The sequence below is a fragment of the Cervus canadensis genome, chromosome 12 (assembly GCF_019320065.1).
Source record: "Cervus canadensis isolate Bull #8, Minnesota chromosome 12, ASM1932006v1, whole genome shotgun sequence".
In the NCBI taxonomy this organism is placed as follows: Eukaryota; Metazoa; Chordata; class Mammalia; order Artiodactyla; family Cervidae; genus Cervus; species Cervus canadensis.
The window spans coordinates 6,122,088-6,140,700 of NC_057397.1; positions in this window are offsets into that span (position 1 = coordinate 6,122,088).

The window sequence follows — 18,613 nt, forward strand, 5'->3', positions numbered from 1 at the left end:
CATCCAACCATCTCATCCTCCGTTGTCCCCTTCTCCTCCCGCCTTCAATCTTTCCCAGCATCAGGGTCTTTTCCAATGAGTCAGTTCTTCGAATCAGGTGGCCAAAGTACTGGAGTTTCCATTGTTGTGGCTTTGGGCCAATCATTTAATATCTCCAACCTTGTATTTCATTTGTATACAGGGTTTGACAATAATTCAAATATTATTGTTAAAATTAAGTAATATATTCAAGGCGCATAGCATTTAACACAATGTCTGACACCCAACAAACCCCAGAAATTTTAAACATAACTGCCAATGCATGTTAAACAGTTAGGAGAATATCTAGCCTGCAGTAAGCAATCAATGTTAACAGCAATCGTTATATTAATATTAACAAGGCCAACGTGGAAATAATGTTTGCCCAATTCTAAGCACTTATTATTCACTCTCTAAAAAGGATTGTGCGTGAATAATCAGGAGTGACACTAAAATTCTAGAGACAGGCAGACTTGTCCTCAGTCCTGAAGTGGGTAATTGCTCCAAATGTCCTTATTTTCTAAAAGACCTGGAGAGTGTAGAGGAAAAATAAATAAATAAATAAATAAACATACCTCTCTGGTAGTTATTCCTGAAGTATGGGGACCATGCTGATAATAACTAAAAATTGCAATTAGAGGAATTTCTTCACAGCACCTCTGGGTCCCATCACCCCTGTTTCACTACAAGAGTGTTTGGCCGTTTTCCATCTGTGCCTCATCAGACAGCTAGCAGCAGGTGCTTCCTATAGAGACGTTCAGAAAACAAGCTTTGTGAGGGGGCGGAGGTGGGGTCCTCTCTCACCCTCCCGACCTTGTCCACTCTGTTCAGCGGAGGCTGGGGGACTCTGGGGGGTGATTTGGGAAAGAGGCGTCTCACCGCTGAGCCTTCCCGCACAATTTCTTTCTCAGTTTGCACGTGCGCACAAAGCCGGGGTGACGGTGGTTTGGTCACTCAGTCGTTCCGAGGCTTTGCACCTCCATGAACGGCACCCCGACGGGCTCCTCTGTCCTTGCAATTTCCCAGGCAAGAACACCGGAGTGGGTTGCCATTTCCTTCTCTGGGGGAACTTCCCCACCCTGGAACCAAACCCGGGTCTCCTGCATTGCAGGTGTATTCTTTACCAACTGAGCCTCCAGGGAAGCCCCAAAGCGTGGGAGACGTTGCCGTTTTTGTCTCATCATGGAGTCCTTAGTTCTTGTGGAGTCCTTCAATTTCCTGTAACCTGACTGGACATGCACGTGGTCTGAGAGGTCAAACGGTCCAGCCAAATGCAGCCACTTTATTCCTGGGCAGAAAAGACCTAGGAGAGCCCCACGGCTACCCACGTGGCCTTGGCACAGCCACTTCACCTCTGCATACCTCGGTGTACCTTTCTGGGAAATGGGAGGGAGGTGGGGGGAGGCTCAAGAGGGAAGGGACATCGATGTACCTGTGGCTGATTCCTGTCGCTGTATGGCAGAAACCAACACAATATTGTAAAGCAATTATCCTTCGATTAAAAATACATAAATTTAATTTTAAAAATCATTATCAGGCCAGAGCTGAGGATTGAATACAATCTAGAGTGGTCAGCTTTGCATGTCTATCTCTTCCTATTTGACTTCAAGGAATTCCCTCAGCTAAAGCTCTATTCGCATCCATCTACTACAGAATCTGGGATATTTCCCAATAGAAACCTTCCAACCTCTCCTCAGGGTCTTTGCTCAGCAAATGACAATCCCCCCAAGACGTGCTCTTCCCTTCCAGGTGTGCCTGTGGAAATAAAACATTGCTTTCTAGGGAGAATATAGCTCTGTCTTTTGACCTGGTTAGAAAGAATCTCATGGGATTCCAGGGGCTCTCAGTACGTGGTGATTTCCCTCTCCTGCTCCAGGGACATCCTGCAACATCAGCAGACAATCTTGATCGTCAGAAGTGGGGTACACAGTGATGAAATGCTTCTACCATCCTACAGTTCACAAGTGAGCCCTCACAATGAAGAACTTCCCAGCCAAACATGCCACCAGTCCTGAAGTTGGAAACCCCGCCCCTTATTCAGCGTGGTGCCCAAATCCTCAGCTTGTCCTTCAGACCCTCTGTGACCCAGCTCTGGATAAAATGTCCCCATTTTATACCTTGGCCCTTTTATATGTCATTTTTAGTCTTCTAAAATGTCTTTTTAGAAGAAAAACATATCTTCTTTAAAGAAGAAATGACATCTTCTTTATGTCATCTTCTTAGTCTAATGCCTGAAACATTAGGAATGTGTGAATTCCATGAAGACAGGGGTGTTTTTTTTTTTTCCATTTTATGCACAGCTGTATCCCCAGGTGCTCGACAAACAATCGATGAATGAGTCGGTGAACAGAAATGCAGTGCCTCCCCCCAGGGTTTGCACAGACGCACTCCTCTTCCTGGAATGTCTTCTCTTCTCCTCGTTGAACTAACAAATCCCTCCTCATCATTCAACATCTAAGCATGCCCTCTTCAAGATGTCCCTCCTTGCCCCAGACCCAGTGTCCCACCTGCTCCGCTGGGCTGTTTGTGCCCTTGACATCTGTCTGACTTGTCTCCTCACATTGTTCTGTAATTTATCTTCCTTGGCATTCCTCTTCTCTGCGTGATTACAAGAGCTTTCAAGGCAAGGCTCCTGTCTTAATTATTTGAATATCTCCATCACTGTTCACAGCACCTGACACCGAAGAGGTTCTTAGTAAAGATATTTTGAATGAATGAGTGAGCAGGCGATGACTCGAGGTGTGACAGGCATGGTGATAAGTGTGAAGCTGGAATGTGGGCGTCAATTCATCTATGAGGTGGCAGAGGGTACCATGCAAGCAACCCTTCTCCACGTGACTTAATAATTCTGCTTATCACTGGGGAGGATGCAGGGTCCTTGCACAGGGTACCAACTGTTTCCTAGTAGCTATTGTGGACATAAGCTGGGATTTGGGAGAATAGAGACAGCATGTTGCACAGATTCACAAGAATAGGAGAAATTGAGAGCATGTATTAAGACAGATGCAAAGTGTAACTTGCACCATTCTGGGTCATTTCTTCACTTTTTATGGAGGAAATACCACACTTTCATAGAGGCAATGGGGGAGAATTGATGTTTTCAGGGTTAAGGCAGACACTAAGAGGACTGATGGAGTAGACGAGGGTCAGGCAGTCACACTGTCTCCCTGCAACTGGTTACGATAAAGGTGAACCTCCACACAGGGCCAGGTGGGCTGAATGTCAATGTGGCAGGGAAGGTGGAAGAGGAGAAAGAAGTCAGGGCAGGGCATCAGCCCGGGGGAGGGTACACATTTACCCCTGGAAAATTCTCCCAGGGTGGAGTCTGGTGGGCATAGCAACTGTGCTAATCCCTCAGAATTTAAGGTGACTCTGCAGGAAAATGGAGTAAAATGTGTTGTCCCAAATAGTTGATTTTAACGTGTTCACTGATGCTCAGAGTAAGGAAGAACAGATCTAGCACTGGTACAGGTCTAGAGAAAAAGGGAAAGAGAGGGACCCAAGAAAGTTATTACAGAAAACTGCTGACTAAATTGCTAAACAAAGTTGGCAGTCTAAGTCGTCTTGTTGAATAATTCCATAAATACAGCTTGTGAAACTGTTCAAGAAAATACCGCAGGCAAAGAAAAAATAATCACCCCTTAATAGAGAAGAATTATCTAAAATAAAATCCAGAGAGTATTGAACTTATGATGTGGAGCCGCCATATGTAAAGGGGCTTCTTCAGATAAGAATACTGGAGTGGTTGGCCATTTCCTTCTCCAGGGGATCTTCCCGACCCAGGGATCGAAGCTGGGTCTCCTGCATTGCAGGCAGATTCTTTATCATCTGAGACACAAGGGAAATCCCCTCAATTCTCTAAAGGAAGAGATTTTGGGGGCAGTCAGACAGCTGCACAAACAATTACATGAACCAATGAGGAACAAATGCTTCTCTTAGAACTCCATGCAATTGTCATATTGTTCTGAGAGCACTCTCCTTTGACCTTAAGAAGCTCAACAAGAACAGAGTTTTAAGTCAAACCAAGCACTTTGGAAATTTTTATAGAGATAAATGTTGGGGTTTGGGCTCATTTGGCAGCAATGTTTTTTTGAATTTTTCAATTAGCAAAGTCCTTGATAGAATTACCTGCCCATTTTACATTTTACATCCATTGGTCTTAATTGCCCAAAGCATCTTTGCCATGGTATATTTAAGTTTGGGGCTTCCTTGGTGGCTCAGACAGTAAAGAATCTGCCTGCAACGCAGGAGACCCAAGTTCGACCCCTGGGCCAGGCAGATTCCCTGGAGAAGGGAATGGCTACCCACTTTAATATTCTTGCCTGGAGAATTCCGTGGACAGAGGAGTCTAGCAGGCTTAAAATCTGTATCAACATTTGAGAAATGAAGGATTTTACATTAAAATTCATATTTATTCTTTCAATAAAAAAATTCCTGAAGATCTGGCCACTTGGGACCTTCTTTTCCTCATAGTGTCATTGAATGGATTTGCCCCCTGCCAGTTCCCTTGTTGCCTTCCATCATGATTTAACAACATTTATAAATGTCTTTATTGAAACATAGTGGAGTTACAAAATTATGCTTGTTTCAGGTGTTTAGAATCTTCTCCATTATGAATTCTGGGAGGGTCTTGAGGATTCTGGCTGCCCTCCCCCACCACCCCCGTGGCCTCATCCCAATCTTTGCCCAGTTTGCTCTGATGGATATTTTGTTTCCCCAAGTCACTCTGTTCTAATGGTCTCTTGGTCCAGTGAAGCCTAAATATGGTCCCCACTTACAGACCCCACACAACAGCTCCTGGCCATCCAGAAGGGATCTCCAGACGGCAATTGGTTTGATCATTACCTTGGTCCTTAGTTAACAGGACCATCAGAGAGCTTGAATACAGCGCTGTTTATCAACTGTACCTTAAAATATTTTGTGGGGCACTTTGATGCTTGCAATCGTAGGACACCAGAAAAGGCATGGATACCATCCCAGTGTGTGTCAGGGCTGGCACAATCACAGAGGCTAGCGCAGTGCTGACAACATGTTTTGCAAAATGACTGAATGACTTAATGGCTACTGTTTATTGAGTACATACTATTTACCAGCTGCTTTTCATATATTTTCTCAACCAACTGTCATAGCAGTCTAGTGATGTGGGTGGATGTCTTAGTCTCCAAAGTCGACATGAGACCCATGAAGCTTAGAGAGGTAAATCATTTATTTGTGATCTCACAGTTGAATTTCAAAAACTATCTGACTCCAAAGCACTTTAGATGAACAGATAATCGAATGAATGAAGGCATCAGTGATGGAATGAATGATTATGAAAACCCTAGTTGTCAGGCTTGAGTCTCATATCACAGTCAGACACAGTGATTCTCAATCCAGGTTGCCCACTGGATCAACCGTGGAGATTTAAAACCACATATGACCTGGGCTCCACCCCCAGAGACTCTGGTTGAATTGGGGACAAGAGTGGGTATTAGGAAATTTTTTTAAGCTCTGAGATGATATTCACATATACTCGATCTGAGAGCCACTTGGTTAGGAAAAAGGACATTATTCACCAGGCCTGCTTACATGACAGAGATAAACCTTATATTGGATATTTCTGGAGGTCAAGTATGTGCATTTTTAAGAATCACACATAATGATTCTTATTATCCAACAAGTTTGAGCACCACTGTAGTAAAACTGAGGCAGCTGATTATGTGTCTCCTGTCCAAGGATAAGGATTATGCCTGGACGTAGCAATTGGTCTGATTTTGCAAGGGGGTCAGAGGCAATAAAAACCCCATTGGTCCCACCTAGTGATGGACAAGAGAGACCCACAGGACAGAGTGAAGTAGATGGCCAGTAATTTGATGCTCTTCAAACTGACCATCTTTAAGTGTTCTTTAACATTTATTACATAGGGGCTTGGAGTGATTGATTTGCTACTAACACAGACGTAGGTACATGAATGTGTTTCCTTGGTTTTCATTTTATTATTTTTTTATAACATTTTATTGCTGTGACAGCATTTTGTAAGAAGAAAATCGCTTAACAGAGAAATGTTAGGTTTTTGTTTTGAAATTCATTTGTATTACTTTCTAACTTTGGCAGAATAATAATGTCAAATTATATTAGGCCATTTTACTTTGTGGGTACTGAGAACTACTTATGTGATATCCCTTAAGAGACCAAAAAGCTGACCATATACTGTTAGAGGCATTGTGCTAGGCCCTTTGAAGGGCCAACAAAAGAAAAAGCAGTGAACTCTGCCCTCTAGTGGGGAAAATTGTACATGCAGGGACTCAGAAACCACACATTGTAAAATCTCAAGAATAAGACTGGTTTAAGGCCACCAAGGGGCTTCCTTGGTATCTCAGCAGGTAAAGAATCCTCCTGCAAAGCAGGAGACCTGGGTTCAATCCCTGGGTTGGAAGATCTCCTGGAGGAGGGCATGGCAGCCCACTCCAGTTTTCTTGTCTGGAGAATCCCGAGGACAGAGGAGCCTGGTGGGCTACAGTCCTTAGAATCAGACACGACTAAAGCAACTCAGCACAGCGCAGCACAGGGCCACCCATTCAGTAAGAAAATAAGGACAGGGCTTAGCCTCACCCCAGGCATCTCAGAGGGACTGGTGTGGCCGACTTTGTGCTGTGTGCTGACCTAAATGCCCTGCATAGGGATGAACAAAATAGACAAGAAGGTATATTCTAGCTGAGTTTTAAATTATCCATATTAAAAAATCAGCAAAGACCTGAATAGACATTCTTCCATAGAAGGTTTAGGCTCACAGACACATGAAAAGGTGTTCACCATCACTAAGCATCAGGGGAATGCAAATCGAAACCACAGTGAGGTATCTCCTCACATTGTTAGAATTTTTGTCATCGTTCAGCCACTCAGTCATGTCTGACTCTGCGACCCATGGACTGCAGCACGCTAGGCTTCCCTGTCCTTCACCATCTCGCGGAGTTTGCTCAAACTCATGTCTGGCTACTATCAAAATGACAAGAGATAAGTGTTGGACGTGGAGAAAAGGGAACCCCTGTGCACTGTTGGTAGGGATGTAAACAGGGGAAACTGCTCTGGAGAACAGTGTAGAGCTTCCTCAAAAATTAAAAATAGAACTGCAAGGTGATTCAGCGATTCAAACTTCTGTGTATATATTAAAAAAAAAAAACAAACAAACAAACCTCAAGGAGCTATCTGAAGTCCCATATTCATTGCATTGATCATAATAGTCAAGACATGGAGACAAACTAACTGCTCTTTAAATGAATGAATGGAAAATGTATATGTAAAATGGAACATTTTTCAACCTTAAAAATAAGGGAAATCCTGTCATTTGAAGCAACATGGATGAAAGTGGAGTGCATTATGCTGAGTGAAGTAAAATCAGACAGAGAAAAAAACTTCTTCATGCTAGCACTTACATGTGGAATCTAGAAAAAATGTTGAATTCATAGAAACAGAGAATTAAAAAGTGATTGTCATTTCTGGCCTTACATTTAGATCTTTAATCCATTTTGAGTTTATTTTTGTATATGGTGTTAGAAAGTATTCTAGTTTCATTCTTTTATGAGTGGTAGACCAGTTTTCCCAGCACCACTTGTTATAAAGGCTGTCTTTTTTCCATTGTATATCCTTGCCTCTTTTGTCAAAGATAAGGTGTCCATAGGTTCATGGATTTATCTCTGGGCTTTCTATTCTGTTCCATTGATCTATATTTCTGTCTTTGTGCCAGTACCATACTGTCTTGATGACTGTGGCTTTGTAGTAGAGCCTGAAGTCAGGCAGCTTGATTCCTCCAGTTCCATTCTTCTTTCTTAAGATTGCTTTGGCTATTCGAGGTTATTTTGTATTTCCATACAAATTGTGAAATTATTTGTTCTAGTTCTGTGGAGAATACCATTGGTAGTTTGATATGGATTGCATTGAATCTATAGATTGCTTTGGGTAATATACTCATTTTCACAATGTTGATTCTACCAATCCATGAACACGTTATATTTCTCCATATATTTCTGTCCTCTTTGATTTCTTTCATCAGTGTTTTATAATTTTCTATGTATAGGTCTTTTGTTTCTTTAGGTAGATATACACCTAAATATTTTATTCTTTTTGTTGCAATGGTGAATGGTATTGTTTCCTTAATTTCTCTGTTTTCTCATTGTTAATGTATAGGAATGCAAGGGATTCCTCTGTGTTAATTTTATATCCTGCAACTTTACTATATTCATTGATTAGCTCTAGTAATTTTCTGGTAGAGTTTTTAGAGTTTTCTATGTAGAGGATCATGTCATCTACAAACAGCGAGAATTTCACTTCTTCTTTTCCTATCTGGATTCCTTTTATTTCTTTTTCTGCTCTGATTGCTGTGGCCAAAACTTCCAAAACTATGTTGAATAATAGTGGTGAGAGTGGGCACCCTTGTCTTGTTCCTGATTTTAGGGCAAATGCTTTCAATTTTTCACCATTGAGGATAATGTTTGCTGTGGGTTTGTCATATATAGCTTTTATTATGTTGAGGTATGTTCCTTCTATTCCTGCTTTATGGAAAGTTTTTGTCATAAATGGATGTTGAAATTTGTCAAAGGCTTTTTCTGCATCTATTGAAATAATCATATGGTTTTTATCTTTCAATTTGTTAATGTGATGTATTACATTGATTGATTTGTGGATATTAAAGAATCCTTGCATTCCTGGGATAAAGCCCACTTGGTCATTATGTATGATTTTTTAATATGTTGTTGGATTCTGTTTGCTAGAATTTTGTTAAGGATTTTTGCATCTATGTTCATCAGTGATATTGGCCTGTAGTTTTCTTTTTTTGTGGCATCTTTGTCTGGTTTTGGAATTAGGGTGATGGTGGCATCATAGAATGAGTTTGGAAGTTTACCTTCTTCTGCAATTTTCTGGAAGAGTTTCAGTTAGATAGGTGTTAGCTCTTCTCTAAATTTTTGGTAGAATTCAGCTGTGAAGCCATCTGGCCCTGGGCTTTTGTTTGCTGGAAGATTTCTGATTACAGTTTTGATTTATGTGCTTGTGATGGGTCTGTTAAGATCTTCTATTTCTTCTTGGTTTAGTTTTGGAAAGTTATACTTTTCTAAGAATTTGTCCATTTCTTCCAAGTTGTCCATTTTATTGGCATAGAGCTGCTGGTAGTAGTCTCTTATGATCCTTTGTATTTCAGTGTTGTCTGTTGTGATCTCTCCATTTTCATTTCTAATTTTGTTGATTTGGTTCTTCTCCCTTTGTTTCTTAATGAGTCTTGCTAACGGTTTGTCAATTTTGTTTATCTTTTCAAAAAACCAGCTTTTAACTTTGTTGATTTTTGCTATTGTCTCTTTTGTTTCTTTTGCATTTATTTCTGCCCTAATTTTAAAGATTTCTTTCCTTCTATTAACCCTGGGGTTCTTCATTTCTTCCTTCTCTAGTTGCTTCAGGTGTAGAGTTAGGTTATTTATTTGACTTTTTTCTTGTTTCTTGAGGTAAGCCTGTAATGTTATGAAGCTTCCCCTTAGCACTGGTTTTACAGTGTCTCATAGGTTTTGGGTTGTTGTGTTTTCATTTTCATTCATTTCTATGCATACTTTGATTTCATTTTGATTTCATAGGCAAAACACTCTCTGACATAAATCACAGCAAGATCCTCTGTGACCCACCTCCCAGAATATTGGAAATAAAAGCAAAAATAAACAAATGGGACCTAATGAAACTTAAAAGCTTTTGCACAACAAAGGAAACTATAAGCAGGGTGAAAAGACAGCTTCCAGAATGGGAGAAAATAGTAGCAAATGAAGAAACAAAGGATTAATCTCAAAAATACATAAGCATCTCCTGCAGCTCAATTCCAGAAAAATAAATGACCCAATCAAAAAATGGGCCAAAGATCTAAACAGACATTTCTCCAAAGAAGACATAAGATGGCTAACAAACACATGAAAAGATGTTCAACATCACTCCTTATCAGAGAAATGCAAATCAAAACCTCAATGAGGTACCATTATATGCCAGTCAGAATGGCTGCTATCCAAAAGTTTACAAGCAATAAATGCTGGAGAGGGTGTGGAGAAAAGGGAGCCCTCTTACACTGTTGGTGGGAATGCAAACTAGTACAGCCACTATGGAGAACAGTATGGAGATTCCTTAAAAAACTGGAAATAGAACTGCCATATGGCCCAGCAATCCCACTCCTGGGCATACACACCGAGGAAACCAGATCTGAAAGAGACATGTGTACCCCAATGTTCATCGCAGCACTGTTTATAATTGCCAGGACATGGAAGCAACCTAGACGCCCATCAGCAGACAAATGGATAAGAAAGCAGTGGTACATATACACAATGGAATATTACTCAGCCATTAAAAAGAATTCATTTGAATCAGTTCTAATGAGTGGATGAAACTGGAGCCCATTATACAGAGTGAAGTAAGCCAGAAAGAAAAACACCAATACAGTATACTAATGCATGTATATGAAATTTAGAAAGATGGTAACAATAACCCTATATGCAAGACAGAAAAAGAGACACAGATGTATAGAACAGACTTTTGGACTCTATGGGAGAAGGAGAGGGTGGGATGATCTGAGAGAACAGCATTGAAACATGTATATTATCAAGTGTGAAACAGATCGCCAGTCCAGGTTGGATGCATGAGACAAGTGCTCGGGGCTGGTGCACTGGGATGACCCAGAGGGATGGAATGGGGAGGGAGGTGGGAGGGGTGTTCAGGATGGGGAACACATTTAAATCCATGGCTGATTCATGTCCACGTATGGCAAAAAACCACTACAATATTGTAAAGTAATTAGCCTCCAACTAATAAAAATAATTGGGGGGAAAAAGTGATTGTCGGGTGTTGGGAGGTGAGGAAAATAGGAAGAGTTTGGTTAAAGGATACAAACTTGCAGTTAAAGGAATGGCAAGGTTTGAGAACCTAATGTGAAACATGGTTCAGTTCAGTTCAGTTCAGTCGCTCAGTCGTGTCTAAATCTTTGTGACCCCATGAATCGCAGCACACCAGGCCTCCCTGTCCATCACCAACTCCCGGAGTTTACTCAAACTCATGGCCATCGAGTCGGTGATGCCATCCAGCCATCTCATCCTCTGTCGTCCCCTTCTCCTCCTGCCCCCAATACCTCCCAGCATCAGGGTCTTTTCCAATGAGTCAACTCTTCACATGAGGTGGCCAAAGTATTGGAGTTTCAGCTTCAGCATCAGTCCTTCCAATGAACACCCAGGTCTGATCTCCTTTAGGATGGGCTGGTTGGATCTCCTTGCAGTCCAAGGGACTCTCAAGAGTCTTCTCCAACACCATAGCTCAAAAGCATCAATTTTTTGGTGCTCAGCTTTCTTCACAGTCCAACTCTCACATCCATACATGACCACTGGAAAAACCATAGCCTTGACCAGATGGACCTTTGTTGGCAAAGTAATGTCTCTGCTTTTTAATATGCTATCTAGGTTGGTCATAACTCTCCTTCCAAGGAGTAAGCGTTTTTTAATTTCATGGCTGCAATCACCATCTGCACTGATTTTGGAACCCCCAAAAACAAAGTCTGTCACTGTTGCCACTGTCTCCCCATCTATTTCCCATGAGGTGATGGGACCAGATGCCATGATCTTAGTTTTCTGAATGTTAAGCTTTTTTTTTTTTTGAATGTTAAGCTTTAAGTCAACTTTTTCACTCTCCTCTTTCACTTTCATCAAAAGGCTTTTTAGTTCCTCTTCACTTTCTACCATAAGGGTGGTGTCATCTGCATATCTGAGGTTATTGATATTTCTCCTGGCAATCTTGATTCCAGCTTGAGCCTCTTCCAGCCCAGCATTTCTCATGATGTACTCTGCATATAAGTTAAATAAGCAAGGTGAAAATATACAGCCTTGATGTACTCTGACATGGTTACTACAGTTGATAACACTGTATTGCCTACTTGCAGTTTGCTAAGAGAGTAGAACTTGAAAGTTCTCACCCTAAAAAGAAATGAATATGTGATGTCATGGATGTGATCATCACTAGATGGAGAGGGATCCTTTTACAATGCATTTGCACATCACATCGTCATGTTGTCCTCTGCAAATACCATCCTCCCCAACGAGGTGCTCCACACAAGAGCAGCCACTGCAGTGAGAAGCCAGAGCACTGCAACTAGAGAGGAGACCCTGCTCACCACTAGAGAAAATCTGCCCAGCAACGGAGATCCAATGTGGTCAAATACATAAATAAAATTATTTAAAATTTTAAAATATCTTATAATCGTATTTGCCAACTGGGTGAATGGATAATAGTGGACAGTTCAAAGCCCCATGATCAGTGCTCTGCACTAGGTTCTGGGGCTGTAATAATAAGCAAGAGACAGAGCTTATAGATGGCTGGAATAGGTCAGGTTTTACAAGATATTTAGCCTTTGTCCCAAGAACAATGGGACTCACTGTATTGTTACAAACTGAAGGCAACATATCACATTTATATTTTTAAAGATGAATTTGTGAAGTGAGAGTTTTGCAAATGTAAAGGGGTGAATTTTCCCCCCTATGAGGTCCCATGCCCAAAACCCATGAATTCCACTACCTCATTTCTGATTATCATCCTTGAGACCAGTGGATCAGCCACCATGAGCCCTATCGTTGAGGGTGACTATGGAAAGAGCATGAAAAAAAAGCAAAAAAAAGAAAAACACATGGCCAAAAGCCTTTTCCATTATTATATTGGAAAATTCAATTTAATTTATTGAAAAATATATTACTGGCAGGAGTAATAATGATATGAATTCAAACGGCAAATATTAACACTCAACCTACAAGCCCAGGACTTAATGAGAACTCATCCAACATCTGGTCTCGCATTAAAAGGGCTCAGAGGGCCCTTGTGATTTATATCTGAGTAAAAGTCACTCTCTGGCTCTCAGCAGATCATTTTTTTAAGGGAAAAGATGGAGAAAGGAAACTTGGGCAGAAAATTTTACAAAAGCAGCCCCAGATCTGACTGTGGGGTGACCCACTGGTGGAGAAGCAGCTGTTAACAGGCCGAACTCCAGGCTAAGACGGTGTCAGTAAACTCCCCCCCACACAGAAACCCAGTCTGCAGTGGAGCCAGCGTGGGGCTGGGTCACGGCTCCTAGAGGCCAGCAGGCAAAGACCTGGGCCCTAGAGCAGCTTCACCGCCTCCTTCTGGGTCTCAGTTTCCTCATTTGCAAAATAGGTGCTTGAACCCATGAATTTTAAGGGACGTCCCCATTCTAAAAATGCCAGTGCCTCTCTGTCATAAGGAAAGAAGGGACTGGTTCCAGGGTGGCCAAGAGTACTAGGTCCTGGGGAAAGTTTGGCCAGTTCTTTGCATTTTTTGGAAACTCTGGGCAATAGATACTTTGGTCTGTGGCCACTCCATTCTCCTCCCTACACATTCATTGTCTGAGAAACGTCAGAGCCTTTCATAAACTCTTGGAATAAACAAATTCATTTAACATATAAATAGGAGGGTTAAGAAGAAGTGGAAAGAGGGAAAATGGTGCTAGAAGTATCCTGCTGTAAGTTTTAAAGAGTAGGAATTCTGGACCCCAACTCCCCAAGTGAATCCCTGGGGTCCTAGTTTCCTTTTTGACAGATGGGGGTTATGGCTACTGTTTGCAAATGAGGAGCAGGAAATCTAGAAAGGTTGATCCCTGTTTTATTCTTATTCACATATTCCTCCAAGAAGAATACAATCTGACAGGGAAAAAAATTAAGCCCTCAACAATAGGAGAAGGCATCAATAATACTATTAACTATTAGCCACAAGAGTCATCAGCGGGTCAGCCCAACAGGAGCTACACTGACAAAAGTTTCTACTGGAAGCAGGCAGTGGGCATGAACTCATTGCAAAGGGCCTTTCCATGTAGCAAGAAACAGTCGGTTCTTTTTCCCATGGTGTGCTGCTGCTTTAAGAAATGGAAAAAAAAAAAAAAAGCTGTTATTTGTCCTTGTGATTTCTAGCAAAAAAAAAAAAAAAAAGACAACAACAAGAAACACTTCTTTTTGGAGAGAAGGAAATTATCCATGTAAAATACTTAGAACATTTAATCCCAGTAGTTGACTTAAATATCTTAATTCGGTTTCTCTCAGAATATTGATCATCCAGACACTTTCAGCCAAGCCACCACCCAGAGTCTGAGAGTTCATTCCTCCAGAAGTATTCTGAATGAGCAATTCCAATGGTTAACCTGTCTAAGTAAACAGGCTGCATTGAGCGCATGGATGAAGACTTGGGTGTCGCCGGCTCATTGAAGGACACGGCCCGTGTCCTGACCCGACCCTCCTAGAGTCCAGTTTGGAGTCTCCTCACTGCTCTGTTCAACCACCCCAAGACACCCTGGACCCTTTCAGCAGTGTGCGTAACAGAAATAACTTCCACATGCCAGACGTCCTCTGACCAAACGTAGAAATAACCCCTTCAGCCCTAAGGGCATTCCTAGAGAGAGGCTAATGTACGGTTCATAAACACAAAGTCCTGGCCAAAGAAAGTCAAAGGATTTTTTTTATTATTATTATTGTTGTTATCATTGATACACATCACGAGCTACACAAAATGCCGACCAAAAAGCAAATGTAGAAAAATAGTAGAATTATATTGGTTCTGATGACTTTGTTATTCCCATCACCGTAATTTTACAATTTCCAAGGATGTTTGGGAGATTATAATTATTGTATACATTGTCACCAGAATAAATATGCATTAGGAATTCACAGTGGCATCAAGCTATACATTCAGGTTTTTTTTTCAGAGAAAGGGACCGTGCTGAAGACCCTGCCTCTATTTACCTTCTACAAGGTAGGAGGTCACATTTGAAAACTAAATTAAAACAGAATAAAAATGAATTCCAGAGCCCCACGCTGTATGATGGATAAACAAAAAGCCACAGGCTGGTTCTCCTGGTTAAGCTGAAGTGTGATAATGTTTATGGACACAATCAGTGGACCATTTATTTATTTGATAATCTGTTTCACCTATTAAGGGGCTTGCCTGGTGGCTCAGATGTTGAAGAATCTGCCTGTAAGGCAGGACACCTGGGTTCGATCCCTGGAATGGGATGAACCCCTGGCAAGGGGAATGGCAACCCACTCCAGTATTCCTACCTGGAGAATCCCATGGCAGAGGAGCCCAGCAGGCTGGACTCTATGGGGTTGCAAAGAGTCAGACAAGACAGAGCAAGTAACACTTTCACTTTCCACACTTTCGCCTATTAACTTGAAAAAGAAGTAGAATAAACAGGTTAGCCACAGAGCATCCAGAGACTGTACTATAGAAAAATAACATGCCATTCAGGAGGCAGTGCTTCTAGGCAGACTGAGCTGTAACCGGCACCACTGAACATCTCCTTTGACAAATTTCCTGACGTGACGCAGACCTGGGGATGGTGTCAGTGTCACCATGGAAGCTTGGAGGTCCTGCGTGAGAGGCACGGCTTACAGCACTGCGGCATCTCCTCTGGACTGGTTTCCCCCTTCCAGACCCTGGAGGGATGCTGGCATCCCGATAGAAGCAGTTTGGCTTGTTCTAAGAGATGCTGAGATGGTACTGCTATTGATGTTTCTCATCTGCTCTTTTCCCTTATTACTCTAAGTGAACATTCTTCTGTGTATGTGGGTCTCCTCTCCTCCCCCCCAGATTATAAACTTTTGTATGGCAGGGTCTCGTCCGATGAACTTCTGTAGCCACCTGTAGGTAGCATAGAACTCGGCAGAGACTAAATAAACACTGTTTAAAAAGAAATGCATTCAAGTGTAAGCTATGGGAATATTAGGAATGAAGGTAAAATCAGACTTTGATTTTGTTACATACAAGCAAGACACTGTGTAGGACAGAATGGGATGCTTCCTTAAAAAAAAAAATTTAAAACAAGCAAAAGATAGTAATATATGCATAGGTTATCAGGATTATTATTAAGTTCAGTACCTGGATTATTATTAAACTTCCTTGGAGCAAAAAGGATGGAGCAGGATATTTTGCCATATGCAGTAAGCTTAACCTTGGGCTAGAGGACATTCAGCCCACGTGCTAAAAGTCTTTTTTGTTTGAGGCAGTAAAAAGATTCTGAGTGACATTTGCAGAATTAACACTTCTGAACATCTTAAATTTGATGTAATATTGTTCTTAGTCGGGTGTCAGGTTTCAGCTCTTCCTCTCAACTTAACCATGGCTCATATTATACCCTGAGCAGGAAGAGAGTTTTACTACATAGATCATCCAGTTATTTGTAGAACCAAGCTGGAAAACTCCAGTTTAGAGGCTCCTGGAATCACAACGGAATGTTCTAACTTCTGGAAGTTTGAGTCTTCAAGTTTCAAACAGGGTTATCTCCCTCACGCCATCAAGTATGAATGTAAAAAGGCGTTCAGTTACTATAAAGAAAATTCCTCAGAGCTAACTTTTGCTATGAAATATTTCTGAGCCATCCCCTCAGCGCTTACTCTGCATGGGCACTGTTCTTCTCTGCTTACCCCTTTCTCATCCAGATGTCCCCCCCAACCTCCACAATGACCTTTCAAAGTAGACATGTGAAAACCTATTTTATAGATGGAACACTAGCCCCCTGGCTTGAAAGCACACCCCAGAGATACAGTGGTTCTTCCCATTATAGGAAACTGTCACAGTGATATCTTCTCTGACAAAACTACTTTCCTCTTGCAAATCCAGAAGCCTAGAGGATAAACAGGAACCAAGGCCAAACTGTTTCTTTATGGGAATCAGTTGCCGTGTGTTGGATGAGGTGCTAGAGAAGGAAATGCAAGCTTTCAAAGAACTGGCCCTGTCCAGAACTTCCTTACTGAACCCTGACTCTGTAATGGGAAACACTGGCAAATTAGACATGATTCCTGCTCTAAGGAGTGCACATGAGGAGAACCATCGGAACACAGGAATGAGATGAGAGTGGGCTCATGGAAACATGAGGAAACTGAGCTCTGATGGGAAGACATCATGCTGTAGCAGGAATCTACAAGCCAAGGACTACTGGGTGCAGGTTCACAACCAACGGACAAGGAACTGATTCCCACATGAATATGAGCAGCCCTTCCAAGGTGGGAAAAGCAGAAAGAGACAGGAGGCAAAGATGGAAGGGTATGGTCTGGGCAGTTATGGAATGCATTGTGGTCTAGGGGAAAGTGGTTTCAGGCCAGTAGGAGAAAGAAAAACTTGAGACAGTGATTGGGAAAGACAGATGATTAATCAAGAGCCAACAGGCCAGCCAATCACCCCATTATGATTATGGACAGTGCTTTATAAAACCACCCTTTTCATTGAATTATGTTTTCCTTTGCATCTCATTTATCAGTTATGTAGGTGCCTTGAACAGGAATATGTTATGAGAGAAAGCTCATAAGATTACGGTTTAGGATTTGAAGAATCCTGTCATTGATTTTTGATAGATATATGACTTTTGCAATCTATTAACTTCTCTGGGTTGGAGGCGTTGAATAGCATGAAGGATAACAGGGAAGCTCAGGGCTTGAATCTTGACTCCACCATGGCTGAGTTGTGTGACCTTAGTCAAGTTACCTGACTTCTCCCAACACCATCTGCGTGCTGTGTGAGTTTTAAAGATTAAATGAACTCATAGGTGTACATGACCTAGCAAACCAAAGTTGAGTGCTGCGTGTTATTTCCATTCCTTTGCTCCTTCACATGTTAAAAAGAAGATAAATGAGAGCCTGGATTTGTCTTACCTCTAGAGGTCTCTGAATCCGTGTTAAGTCATGAAGTTTTGGGTTTGAGGATTGTGCCTTGCAGTTATACGATCATAACCACATCTATGAAATGAAGACACACACACGTGGAGACACTTGATAATTTAGTTGTGAAAAGACCAACTGTAGGGACATGACCTGGTTTAGATATAAACAGAGCGTCACCCACATGGCCACATGTTTACATCTGCTCTAAGCGTACTTCTACACATAAGGCCATTCCTTTGTGTGAGAGAAGGCACTGGAGCCTTTTCCTCTAAAATTAAAACTGGCTCTTAGAATTTGACCCACTGAATAGTGAGGTGTGTGATTACCATTCAACATAAAAACAAGCACTGGGAGAAGTTCAAATTTTTCGAGACTTTCCATAGTGATTTCTATTGCAATATCTCTAGCATCATGTGTAACGGTAAAGAGGTACTTTGGGGATAAAAAGCTTTGAAAAAAAGGCAAAAGAGAAAAGGACACAGAAAGACTTGGGAAGGCACCTTGAAGGTTTAGAAAAGTCTCCATGGGGCAGTCCTTTATCTGAAAGAAGCATGCAGGCAGGCATGCATGTACCACTGCCTGTAACTTCAAAACAGTGTACATCCACATACATGGATGAAGACTCACGTGGTTGGTGGAGGTCGGGAGAACAAAGCTCAGATGCTAAATATCAGGTAGAGTCTGGATGAAACAACCCCTTGGTCCTCTTCCAGTTCTGATATTTCAGGGTTTTAATTTAAAAACAGCTAAAAATAAAACATGAGGTCTGATGGCTGATCCAGGTCCTTGTAGTGTTTAGAATTACACGATGTATCTTAATATCTCTACAGCCTAGGACGACAGCCAACACAAAAGAGATTTATAATAAAACACAGAAAGAATAAGTGAATAAAAAAAAGAAA